This window comes from Hesperophylax consimilis, chromosome 6, assembly GCF_061612785.1.
Source record: "Hesperophylax consimilis isolate HC1 chromosome 6, BYU_Hcon_1.0, whole genome shotgun sequence".
In the NCBI taxonomy this organism is placed as follows: domain Eukaryota; kingdom Metazoa; phylum Arthropoda; class Insecta; order Trichoptera; family Limnephilidae; genus Hesperophylax; species Hesperophylax consimilis.
The window spans coordinates 41,447,359-41,462,133 of NC_142841.1; positions in this window are offsets into that span (position 1 = coordinate 41,447,359).

The following is a 14,775-nucleotide window of genomic DNA, read 5'->3' on the forward strand; positions in this document are numbered from 1 at the left end:
TTATTCCAAACTTGCTTTTAATTAACATTTTAGATAGAGGATTCAATGCTAAACAAAACCAAAGAGGACTCAATGAGTCTCCTTGAAAAATTCCTCTTTTAATTGAAATGCCCGGTATTACTATTTTCTTACCTTTTAAATTGATAAGTAAATTGGTATTCCAAAAGGACATAATATTTTCCAAAAAGCTAATAATAATGGGGTTAATTTTATATATATTTAATACTTTGATCAGCCACGAGTGCGGGACACTATCGAAAGCCTTTTGGTAGTCTATATAGCAAGTATGTAAATTACGTTTTCGAGTTTGAATCTGTTTTAGAATTACAGAATCAATAACTAATTGTTCTTTACATCCCATATGTTTTCTGCGACAACCTTTTTGTTGTTCAGATAAAATATTTTTTTCATCTAAATGAGTATATATTAAATCTGTCAAGCAAGAGGTTAATATTTTGTATATTGTCGGTAAACATGTAATGGGTCTGTACTGAGAGGGATTATTAACATTTTCGCTTTTCGGCAACATATAAGTAATGCCCTTAGTTAGAAAATTTGGAAAATTTTGTGGTTGACTGACAAATTTTGAAAGATTTTTTGCCAAAAGAGGATGTAAAGTAGTTAGACGTTTGTACCAAAAATTATGTATCGAATCGCAACCCGTGGCTTTCCAATTATGAGTATTTTTAATAATTTTGGTTAACAATTCAACCGATATATTAGAAAAACTCATTTGTTCAATGCCTGAAAAATTGAGTTCTTCATTTTCTATCCAGGGACTTGACTCGTTATGTTTTATATCTTTACTCCAAATTTTAGTCCAAAAATCGCGCATATCTGATTCAGATGGCAACGGAATATTATTATTCGAAATAATATTTTGTTTATCGTCAAGTTTGGAATAAAATATTTTTTCATTTTTATGGAATAATCTGTTACTATTTTTTTTATTTTACGTATAATTATATCTTTTTAATCTACTAGCTTTTACGCCTAATTTTTGTTTTAATAAATCCAATAAATCATTGATTATATTTTCATTATTATGACTATCTATATTATAACCAAATTTTCTCCCAATTTCATCTACATGTCTCAAAATTTTCCTACTTCTATTCCCATTTTTATATTCTATTACTCTAGCTATGTTACTTCTTAAAAATACTACATTATTTTCTAATCTCATCTGCCATTCTAGTTTATTATGACCATATCATCTATCATCATTATTATTATTATTACTGAATATATTAATCTGCAATGCTTTTTCACTATTAATTAAATACACCCAACCCTTAAAAATAAACACAATATTAATTTATTCACGCCTTGAAGGCTTTCAGATTTACATTATAATAAATGTATAGTACATAATTCATAAAGCTCTTTTGAACAATATGAGCAGGCTTTTTACATAAAACAATAATAATTATTTAATAAGATTACACAGTGCATTCAAAACGACATAATAAAATCAATAATTATATTTTTATTCCCAGCTGCAGGAATAGGATTTACAATTATATTTAATTAATTTATATATTTAATTTGGCAGTAAGTAGAACATCAATAGAATATATAAAGATAGGAATAAAATGAATCAACGTTATACACATAAGTACAAAAACACAAAAAGAGAGAAAAAAAGGAATTGAAACCTGCCAAGAGTAAATAACAAAAATCAACATTAAACGAAAAAGAAAATTATATAGTAAATATTTACACGAAAATTAAGTTACAGATTACATAATAGAATAATGTTAGCAAAACTAAATTTATAGAATAAATGATAATATCGACGGAACTGAATTTATTTCCTAGCCTTCGAACTGGGAAATTAATAACAAGTTTACAAAATTAGTACTTAAGGAACTATGAAAGTAGTTACATAGTAATATGTAGTAACTTCGTTGATATTAATAAAAATAAACACGAATAGTTTTTTGTAAAGCATGTTTGTATTTACCAAACCTGTATTACGCCAGATTGAGTATTTAAAGAAAATAACTAGATTAATACAGCGATAAAGGTGCACATGAAGAAGTATAAAACAGAAAATGTTAGAAGGTTGTACAGTGGAGTCTGATAATAATTGTATATAGCGTATTTAGTAAGTTTGCAACATAATATATTTGTTTAGATTCAGATTAACACGATCAGTTTGTCGTAAAGCACGTCGGGAATTAACAAACATTTATTACGTCCGATTGGGTGTTTGGCAGAACACAGACACAGGAATGTAAAGATAATATGTGGACACACATGTGGAAAAAAACTGTGAATCTGTTACCCCTATTCTAATGGACTAAATTTCAGTTTGGACACTGAAAGGTGAACACACGCGGATATTATGTGATGTTGGACTACGTGCTTGAATGTATATGAATGATTAAGTGGTTATTTGGTTTTCCCAACCAACTGATCAATTCAAAATACATTCATCCGACGTCCAATCAAATACCGAATCCAGTTTACGTAATATGTGTTAGTCAACATTTGTCCTATTTGGCGGTTGTACGCAGTAGCGTGCATTACTCTATGGCCACAGATAGACTTGTGTGTAGTTTTTCAAGTATCTATGGCTAAGAATATTTAAATATTTGTATTTTCTACGACAATTTTACATATTTGAAAACTGTGTTTCATAATCTGAGCATCACTTGATGCTTTACCCGATCTAAGGAAACCATTTTACAATTTTATGAAGTAAATAAAATAAAATTCAATGAAATAAGAATAAGAAAGGCAAAAGTGAAAATAAGGCAATAAATATATTATTAGGTGAATATTTGAAAATGACCATTTTTACTATAATATTTCGCTGATTGTTGTGGCCAACAGAATAAATGAGCATACACGATACTTACCTATTTAATTAAAATGTTATTTTTTAAACTATATTAATTTTGTGGTTTGTTTGTCTTCGGGTAAACAGCACCCTTGAAAACGAATTACCCAAGTAGTATCCGAATTTCATAGATTTTTTTATGAACACTGTTAAAAGATCTGTAAAACGGTTTTGAAATTGCCAAATTGTAAAATCTGTAATTTAAATTCGGCGTGTGAGGTTGCCAAATCGCATATTTAATACTAAAATATATTAGTGTATAGAATATTACATTATATTTATGTAAATGTAATAATAAAATTTTTATGTTTTATTTTACCTTCCTAATCCGTATTATGAAAAATTTAATTTAAAAGCCTTGAACCATGATGAAAATGAAGTACACTTCAGAATGTAGATAAAAGATAATCCGAATGAGATCTTAAAGGTAATTTAATTAATAAAATCCATTATTGACATGATTGCCTATCCCTCTTTTACCATACAAGAGTCCCAACTGCTCCCAACCGTCTGGAGCCAGTGAGACTATGGCATCTCCAATTGGGGTCTGTTGTGAGGCTGAAGGTACCGGAATGTGGAGGAATATTCAGATCTGGTCACCAAACACGACTAAAGCCATTTTAAGCAATGTTTTAATTCTGAATGTTGGTCTTACACCAGGGAGATACTGAGATTGTCTTCCACTCTGGAACGTGCCGCAAGTATACTTTATATTATTTTTAATTATTAAATTGTTAAATAACACAATCAAATAAAATTTACTTGCGCACGCCGCGTTTGGATAGGGGTTTGAATCCGACATTCGGATTGCTAATCACGTAGGCCGAGAACTAACTAATTTATTCCCAAATATAGAAGTCCAATTCAAAGCTCGTATGTACATCATCATGAAGCATTCCAATGGGACGTGCGTCATATCTTACTATGTATAATATTGATATTATTATATTAATATTGATGTGTGACAATTCTTCTGTAATTAACAGGACCTTTACGATAGGATATTTACTTAAAACGTTGTACTAATAATTTACCTACATCGACGACTAAGGAAAATACTATTTTATTTGTATTCACACATTAATAATAAATTGTAAAAAAATATAAAATCACTTAATGATAGATTCAAATAATTCAAAACACAATTAAAAAAATATACTGAGAACTGAGAACTCAAAAAAAAAAAAACTAAACAAATAATACCTCATCCCATACACACAAGCAATTGATTATTATGGGAGAACATTAAAAAAAAAAAATGAGTAACCACCCAGTTGGAATCGAGAATAATTCTTCACTAACCGGGAATTGTAATTAGTTAATAAAGATTGTAATGTATTATTTTATTATACTGTATCTTCAATTATTAAAAAATAATGTAAAATCAAAATAAAAATGCGACTAAAAGAATTTTATTTTTAATTTAGGCACCTTCATATTTAATTGTTCGGTCGAAAATATTTGACGCAAGAAATAATTCATTATTATAAATAGGTAGGTATATGAAAACACATAAATTTATCCAAATAATATTGTTTTTCATGCGCATACCGCATGAGATTTCTAACTGCTCCCAAACGTAAGGAGCAAGTGAGGCTATTAGGATATCTTGTGAGGCTGAAGGTAGAGGAGAGAGGAAGGAGATGGGAAAAAGGAAGATGGGGAAGACCCGGCTATTCGGATCTTGTCACCAAGCACGGTTAATGCCATTTCAAGCAAAGTTTAAATTTTTAGTGGTTGTCTTACACCAGGGCGATACTGAAAGAATCTTCCACTCTGAAATCTTAGTTGCATTTTTCAAATAATAAAAAATTATTCATAAAATAACATTTTTACGATATTACGATTTTACGATACTTGAATTACTATATTAATTTTATTTCAAGTACCTTTACCTCATAGGTGTTGTGTGGTATTGTGTGGTAAATGAAAGGGGCTCTATTATATGTTGTTGTCATCAAATGACACGAATGCATTCAGTGTTACAAGTCTAGAAGTCCAAAGAGGGAATTCTGGGAAGGTAAAAGGCATGAAGTTTGGGTTAGGTTAGGTTAGGTACATATAAATAAATCCCTCCCGTTGCGGAGCAAGGGGATGAGTTGAGAGATCAGTTGGAGAGGTCAAAGGTCTCAACCAGTGTGTCTGTTTTATTGATTAAAGCAATACCATAAAATTTCAACAATTCAAAATAAACACATTTCCGCGAAACTTCCACGGGGACGTGATTCGACCTTCCAGTATCTTCTATCTTTTTCTTTTTAAGGGTGAGAAGTAAGATTTATGCTTGCAATAAATTGTCAAAAGTGGATATTAAAAAATTGCATAATAAGTAATCTAAAAATAATGTTTATTATGTAAACAACTTTTTCCTAAAGGAGAAATATACAGTTGTGATTGGACGGTTGGTTTGGAGACAAATCTTTGAAAGTAAGGAACAATGTGGAAACAGCGGTAGACCAATATGAGTGGTGGCCTGCCCTCTATTATATAAGCGATCAAGATTCTCACAAGGTTGTAGAATTTAGAAGCAGTTTTGATGTCCACACATAACTGATTTGCAGAACTGAAATGACCAGATTTCAAAGATAACTTTCAAGTTCTGTGAAATTATTATTTAATCGTGGGCCAGTTGTTTCACAGTTCAATATTAATTTCAGATGTCCATTAAAAACTAATCGACCTCCGGATACATTTTATATTCCTTAGAACTATACTAATTATCTTGAAAATGTATTTATAAAAAGAAGCTGTAGCACGTTTAATGGATTTTGCACGGACATCAATTTTTTTAACACAAACCTCACTAAATTAATAACATTTGATGGAATATTTCAGAAAAATTATCATTTTATAGAATTTTTTTCTTCAAATTTCGTTTAATTTTTCGTGTGTTGTTTTCAGTTTGAATTGAATAGAAATAAGTTTGTATGTGTAACAGAATAATAGCGTAATTGAGTAACGGCAGTTTAAATTGAATAACAACACTTTCTCTCATTACTATTATTGACACCCATTCCATGTTTTAATTTAAACCTAGAAAATCGTAGAAAATATTTCTAATTTCTTTTGTACCTTTAAGTAGTGGCACTTTATCAAAACTGCTAATATTATATAGTTATGAATTTTTCTTTTTCTAATTTGGTATTTTTAATAATTTTTAATGTCGTTATTTTATCTGTCAATGATGTTAAAATTCCTGACACTGTAAAATAATAATGGGTAAAGACTATAACATAGATAAAAAATAATAATATAAATTGTAATTGTGAAATGTTGGAATTTCACAAAACTTGAATATTGACATTGCTTTTGTTGATAAATTTAATGAATTGTTTAAATTCAGTGAAAAAACTCGTCCTAAGTTTTAATATAGTGTAACTATATTGATAGCACAATTACTCTTGGAATGCTATGGCTAAAAGCGCCCTGTAGACGTTCAAGCAATCTGAAAAATTTTAATTCACTTCAAACAGGATACAATAATAATAATAAGACATGAAATAATGTTTTCCATTGTTAATTTAGTTTGAACGTCTTCGGTCTTGTTTGTCAAATCCGTCACGACCAAACGTAAAATTTGAAAACTAAATTTGAACGTTTAAAAACGTTGGTAAAAACTTCAGTCATAGCCGTGACCACGATATGTTAAAGATATCACACGGTAGAAGAGATGTTCTAGCACAGTGTAGCATGACAGGAGTAATGGTGCTACCTAATAAAAACTTCAGTCATAGCCGTGACCACAATATGTTAAAGATATCACACGGTAGAAGAGATGTTCTAGCACAGTTTAGCATGACAGGAGGAATGGTGCTACCTAATAAAAACTTCAGTCATAGCCGTGACCACGATATGTTAAAGATATCACACGGTAGAAGAGATGTTCTAGCACAGTTTAGCATGACAGGAGAAATGGTGCTACCTAATAAAAACTTCAGTCATAGCCGTGACCACGATATGTTAAAGATATCACACGGTAGAAGAGATGTTCTAGCACAGTTTAGCATGACAGGAGGAATGGTGCTACCTAATAAAAACTTCAGTCATAGCCGTGACCACGATATGTTAAAGATATCACACGGTAGAAGAGATGTTCTAGCACAGTGTAGCATGACAGGAGTAATGGTGCTACCTAATAAAAACTTCAATCATAGCCGTGACCACAATATGTTAAAGATATCACACGGTAGAAGAGATGTTCTAGCACAGTTTAGCATGACAGGAGGAATGGTGCTACCTAATAAAAACTTCAGTCATAGCCGTGACCACGATATGTTAAAGATATCACACGGTAGAAGAGATGTTCTAGCACAGTTTAGCATGACAGGAGAAATGGTGCTACCTAATAAAAACTTCAGTCATAGCCGTGACCACGATATGTTAAAGATATCACACGGTAGAAGAGATGTTATAGCACAGTTTAGCATGACAGGAGGAATGGTGCTACCTAATAAAAACTTCAGTCATAGCCGTGACCACGATATGTTAAAGATATCACACGGTAGAAGAGATGTTCTAGCACAGTTTAGCATGACAGGAGGAATGGTGCTACCTAATAAAAACTTCAGTCATAGCCGTGACCACGATATGTTAAAGATATCACACGGTAGAAGAGATGTTCTAGCACAGTTTAGCATGACAGGAGGAATGGTGCTACCTAATAAAAACTTCAGTCATAGCCGTGACCACGATATGTTAAAGATATCACACGGTAGAAGAGATGTTATAGCACAGTTTAGCATGACAGGAGGAATGGTGCTACCTAATAAAAACTTCAGTCATAGCCGTGACCACGATATGTTAAAGATATCACACGGTAGAAGAGATGTTCTAGCACAGTTTAGCATGACAGGAGGAATGGTGCTACCTAATAAAAACTTCAGTCATAGCCGTGACCACGATATGTTAAAGATATCACACGGTAGAAGAGATGTTCTAGCACAGTGTACAGTTTTGACAGGAGGAATGGTGCTACCTAAAAAAATTTATAAAACAGTGGATATTTTAATTACTCAAATAACCTTCAAACTTGCGTTACCTATCTATGTATTTTCCCAAATGTTAAGAATTTTATTATACGAATTCGTGTTCTGTAAATGGATGATTAATCTGTCGTACAATAATTTTAATAAGATATAAATTATTAAACACAATAATGTATTAAAAAATAACAAATACTTCGTTTAACCACTTAAAAATACCAATCATAAATAATAATAAACACTTATTTTTAAGTGATCCCTCAAAAGGGGAGCATTGCTCACGAAACATGTTGGTATTATCTAAACAATAAAAAGTGGATGAACGAAGTGTTTGTTATTTTTTAATTAAATGTCGTAACAAAATAAGTTTACTGTGTTTGAAGAAATAATTATGTACCTGTGATACAAATACAAAAATCCAATCTAATTTTCAAATGAAAGCATAAAAACCCGACGGTTGCACAATAGAGTATTATAACCTCACCAAAAGACATTGGTAAAGTAGGGTAAGTGGTGAGGGGTCCTCTAGTCGGAGTCTCTCAACCCAACGCCTTCCACCGCAATGGGACATTCGTCACTCTTATACTTATACTTATACTTATACTTATACTTATACTTATACTTATACTTATACTTATACTTATACTTATACTTATACTTATACTTATACTTATACTTATACTTATACTTATACTTATACTTATACTTATACTTATACTTATACTTATACTTATACTTATACTTATACTTATACTTATACTTATACTTATACTTATACTTATACTTATACTTATACTTATACTTATACTTATACTTATACTTATACTTATACTTATACTTATACTTATACTTATACTTATACTTATACTTATACTTATACTTATACTTATACTTATACTTATACTTATACGTCATTCGGACAAACTGACCCCCAGATTCCTACCTAAATCCACCTCTAATTATTTTTTCCTTATCAAAACTTATTTCCCTTCCTTTCCGTTTTTAAACCCTCCACACAGCATCCCAAAAGATGACATGCGTGACGAGATAAATTATTTTTACCAAGACCTTCTGTGTGGAGTATGCAAAAAAAAATGTTTTTAAAAATTTTGAAAATCCAATTAATCATTTGTAAAAATGGAAACAGCAACACAGTATATTTTTTTGACAAGCTACTGCTTTATAGCTCTTGAGGTAAATTATGTTGCGATGCGATATTATAGTAAATCATTTGTATGAATTGCTTCACATGAAAGGACTGTTATTATGCCCACATACCCCAAAATTATAAATAATCGGTACGAAAAGATATAATAAACTTTTACATACAAAATAGTAATTGCTGTTATATGACGCTATTTTTATTGTGAGGCTTTTTTTTTCTTTGAAATCTTAACATTAACATCTGAGATTTTCAGAGAAAAGAGAAAAAAAGAAAATTTAATGGCCGAGATAAGGCGCCAAAATTTATAACTATCCTTTTTTGAGTTTATAATGCCCACTTTTCTCTTTTATGACTTATAAGTAGATACTACCCGGCTTTGTTAAAGATTTAAAGCTTTTTTTACTTAATGGCAAAAATGCAGAACAAACAATGTGACGTCCTGTCTTATATTTTATAAAGTTAAGATGATATTTTCAACTCTCTACACTTTACTGTATAATTAACCTGGTTTTAAAATCGCCTTATTTAATTATGCAGAAATTCCAGATAAATGTTCTCTTATATTGCTCCCAAAATATTCAACTCAGTGATCGATGGTACAAAGAAAACTGAAGATCTTTATACCATAAGTATTCAGAATTGGATATTTATAAAGGGATGGGAACTATTTTAAAGTATGCCTGACATTATTTAAATAAGTTTATTTGCTTTATAATTCATTTTTTTACTAGTGTTTTCAAATTAAAAAAAAAACTTTTTCTAATATAAGCTATATTTCCTTTCTTTCAACAATAAAGTGATATATTTTGATTTAAGCGGGAACCATTTATTGGATAACCAAAACCTCTGCCAAAGGTCACCCCAAGTGGTTCGCCACGTTCGGTGACTTAGCAGAGGTGCCCGGGTTCATGAGGCAAGGTTTATCCGGGTATTCGTGACGGATGCCCCCAGATTCCTACCCACTCCTCATGCCTTTTTCCTTCCCAGAACTTCTCATTCCTTCCCGAAAAACACCCCCACACAGCATCCCCAAAGATGACATAGGCCCTGAGTAAAATTATTTTTCTTATGGCCTCCTGTGTTGAGCTAATGAAAACAATTAATACATACGATTTATAATAAGGTTGGTTTATAAAGAGAGACCAATAATACCAATACATTGTATTTAAGAAAACAGTATATTAAAAATAAGTGACACTATATGTAATAATTTACCATTATCTTCGACTACCATAATACGAACATGTGCCTAGCGTGGTAGTAGAAAAGCTTGTAAAAAACTATTTCACTATGAAATGAATAAAATAAAAACGTTGTGTAATTTTATTCATCACTCGAGCTCACCTTTCAGTTTTAACACGGCCAAAGCCATTTCAAGTAACGTTATGATCCAAAATGGTTGTCTACCATCAAAGCAATAAAGCGAGTATTTTAAACTCTATACAAGTACCTATACCATAATAGTTTTTTTAATAAGTGAATCGTGAAATAAAACAAATCATTCAAATAAAATTTACTTGCGCGCCCCGGCGTTTAAACCCTCTCACTTCCGAACGAACTTATCACCATGACCACTCAACCACAGAGACCGTCAAAGCTAAAGGAGTTCCGCACGAACCACGTACTGACTGTAAGCACTTACTTCGGCTGTGCACTAGCGTGTATATCGATGATGCCATGTTTCGAACGGTTCCAGCAGTATGAAATAACTGCAGGATCTCGTTTCTGAGAATAACAAAGGAGGAATGCAAGTAAGCACAAATTGATGAACCTGTGATCAGTGAACCCAAAAGTTGTTGAGGTTATGTACCAAGGAAGTACGTTTGTGCTAGGAGGAAATCTAATAATATACGAGGCGTATCCAGAAAGTAAGTGTACTGAATTTTTGTAGGTTACAAATCTTTTTATTGAAACAAAAAAATTACATGATTACCGTAGTACATATGTAAGCTATTTTTAGACATAGTCGCCATTCCTCTCAATGCAGGTGGTGAAGCGGGGTATCAATTTTTGATGCCTTCCTCGAAGAAGTTTCAGGCAACCCCTTCGTCCACTTCTCCACCTCCTCCTTTACCTCCTCGTCGGTTGAAAACCTTTTTCCACCCATGTACAGCTTCAGGGAGGTAAAGAAATAATAATCTGAAGGTGCTAGGTTAAAGGAATGCGCGGGGTGGTTCAGGATATCCCATTTAAACGAAGCAAGCAGTTCCTTCGTGGCGTTGGCCGTGTGTGGTCCGGCATTGTCGTGCAGCAGGCTGACTTCCTTTGTCAGCATGCCTCTCCTCTTGTTATGAATCGCCTTCCGCAATTTTTTTAGGGTCTCACAGTATCTTGCAGAGATGATGGTCTCCACTTGAGGCAGATATTCAATCAAAATTATGCCTTGACAGTCCCAAAACACGGATGCCACGATTTTCTTGGCTGAAATTGTGGTTTTGAACTTTTTGGTGGAGGGTGAAGAGGTGAGAACCGTTTTTAAACTCGCGATACCACTTGTACACACTCGTACAATTCATAGTTTTATCACCATATGTAGTTTTAACCTCATTATAAACCTCAAACGGAGGTTTTTCCTTCCAAACGAGATAACGGATGACGCCGCGTATTTCGCATTTGGCGGGAGATTGGATTGACATTTTTCACGAAACGTGTTGTCGCGTTGACACTTCTCAACGTACTGACCTTGAACAGGTCTCGTTGCGGAGGGGAAGAGTCAGGCTAATTAATAGATGCAACATATTTGAATTGTTTTTTTTCATCATTACTGAAACTGTTGGACAGTTAATTGGTGATGTATCGCAAAATAGTGTCACGTGTTTTCGGTTTGACAATTCGATCGTTTTTTTTTTTTTTTAATTTTTCCAAATATTTGAAGATATAACTTTACATATTATATAAAAAAACATTAATTGATAGTGTGGGCCCCACCGGGTGCTTTACCCGTGCTGAGGCCCCCATTTTACAATTTAATAATATTAATTATTAATAAGATATTAAATAATAAATTGAATTAGAAAAAAATAAAATTGAGAATTAAGTAATAACATAAAATATAATAACAAAGGGGGTAATGAAAAAATATTATAAGTAACGGTTTTATATATTAATCTGTGTTTTGTGATCGCATTGTGTATTAAAACATATTATGTAATTTGTTTTATATATTGATATGTTTATTGTGATGGCATTCTGTATTAAACAGCATATTATATAAAGGGATGAAATACTATAACGCGCTGCCGGAAAACCTAAAGTCTGCCCCAATTGAAAAGTTCAAGGTGTTGTGTAGAAGCCACATAAAGCAAGAAAAAACATAGAATATTAATATGTAACAAATTGATTAGTCATTTGTAAACTTAAATGTACAAATTACTCAAATAAAATGAATAAATAAAAAATAAATAAAAAACATAACAAGTCATTTGTTTTATATATTGATCTGTGTATCGTTATGGCATTGTGTATTAAAACATAATATGTCATTTGTTTTATATATTGATCTGTGTATTGTTATGGCATTGTGTATTAAAACATAATTTGTAGTTTGTTTTATATATTGATCTGTGTATTGTGATGGCATTGTGTATTAAAACATAATTTGTTTTATATATTGATCTGTGTATTGTGATGGCATTGGGTATTAAAACATAATATATAATTTGTTTTATACAAGGTGTGACAAAAGTAATCACCCCATTAGAAAACGCTATAACTTTTACAAATGGCGCCAAATGACAATTTGGTTTTAACATTTGTGAAGTAAACAGACGCAGAATACAATTCGACAAGTCATAAATCGGTGTTTGGCCACTCGCCTTGAAGAGACTGGGACATTACGAGATGTTCCAAAGGCGAGCCGCCCCCAGAGCAGCCGTTCTGCTGAGAATATCGCTGCTGTTGCCCAAGAGGTCGAAGATGTACCGGAACATCGACCAGACGACGTGCCACGCAATTGGGCAATAGCCGGCAGTCCCTACGCAGAATTTTGGTGAAAGATTTGAAAATTTTCCCTTACAAAGTTTGACGGCCGGCATAGTCCAGTGGTAACGCATTGGACTGCCATTCCGAAGGTCGCGGGTTCGAACCCGGCGTGCGCAAATAAATTTTATTTGATTAATTTGTGTTATTTCACAATTTATTAATTAAAATAATATATATTATATTTGCGGCACGTTCCAGAGTGGAAGATACTACCAGTATCGCCCTGGTGTAAGACCACCATTCAGAATTGAAACGTTGCTCCAAATGGCTTTAGCCGTGTTTAGTGAGTAGATCTGAATAGCCAGGTACTTCCCCACCTTCCTCTTTCCCTTCCCCACTTACCTTCAGCCTCACAACATCCCCCAATTGGGGATGCCATAGTCTCACTGGCTCCAGACGGGAGCAGTTGGGACTCTTGTGAGGTATTCACTATAAAAAAAAAATATAAAAAAAAGACAGTGCATCAGCTGTTAGTTGTTGATAACCTACGCTCAAGCCATCCTGAATCTCAACAAAAATATCCTGACTCGAAAATTGTTATTCTTGGGGATTATAACTTACCAAACTTAATATGGAAAGCAAATAACTGTGGTCTCATCATAAACGAAAGTGAAAACGATCGTGCACGTGAAATTTTGGACATGGTAAACTTTCTAAACTTTCATCAACATAATTTTATATATAACAGTAACAATCGCTTATTAGACTTAGCTTTATCAAACTATCCTAAAATGTCTGTTGAACTCTCAAATGATCCACTTCTACCTATAGATAATCATCATCCTCCCCTATACATTAAATTAAATATGATATGTGATAATGAAAGGAAACCTTCACAAAGCGTCCTAAACTTTAAACGAGCCGACTTCGACTCAATTAACTCCCATTTCTCAAATACAGACTGGTCTTTTTTATCCGATGAAAGCGTTGATGAATCGTTAGATAAACTTTATTTATATTTTTCTAATACTATTGAATCCTATGTACCTTTTTACACACCAAGAAGCTATACCTACCCGGTTTGGTTTTCATCAGAGCTTACAGCCTCTCTTCAGCAAAAAAAGAGTCAACACAAAAAATTCAAACAAAGTAAATCCATAAATGATTATATAATCTTTAGCGAAACTAGGAAAAAATGTAAAGATCTTTCCAAACAATGTTACAAAATGTACATAACCTCTGTCGAGGACACTGTCTTTAAATCCAAAAACCTTTGGAAATTTCTTAAAAAAATGAACAATGAAAACACAGACTACCCGCCAATAATGCATATGAATGGAATCAGTGCAAACAACACACAGGATATTGTAAACCTTTTTTCGGACTTCTTCAAAAATGTATATGATGAAGACACTCCAGATGATAAAATACCCGAATACAAATTTAATATGACCACAAACTTAACAAACTGCCAAATCAGACAAAAGTGTTGCGAACAAAAATTACTTTCCTTAGACACTGACAAATCCGCTGGCCCAGACAACATTCCACCAATATTCCTCAAAACATGCTCTAATACATTATCTAAACCACTTACATTACTATTTAACCGTCTCTTGTCCCTTGGACATTTTCCAGACCGCTGGAAATCTAGCTTCATTACACCGATCTACAAAAAAGGAGACGATACTGACATAGCTAATTATCGCCCCATTTGTATACAGTCAGTACTGCCAAAGCTTTTTGAATCATTGGTCCTTGATGAAATCTATCCCAAATTAATAAAATTAATTAATCAAAAACAGCACGGTTTTATCAAAGGAAGATCCACCGCAACTAACTTAACGGTATTTCAAAAC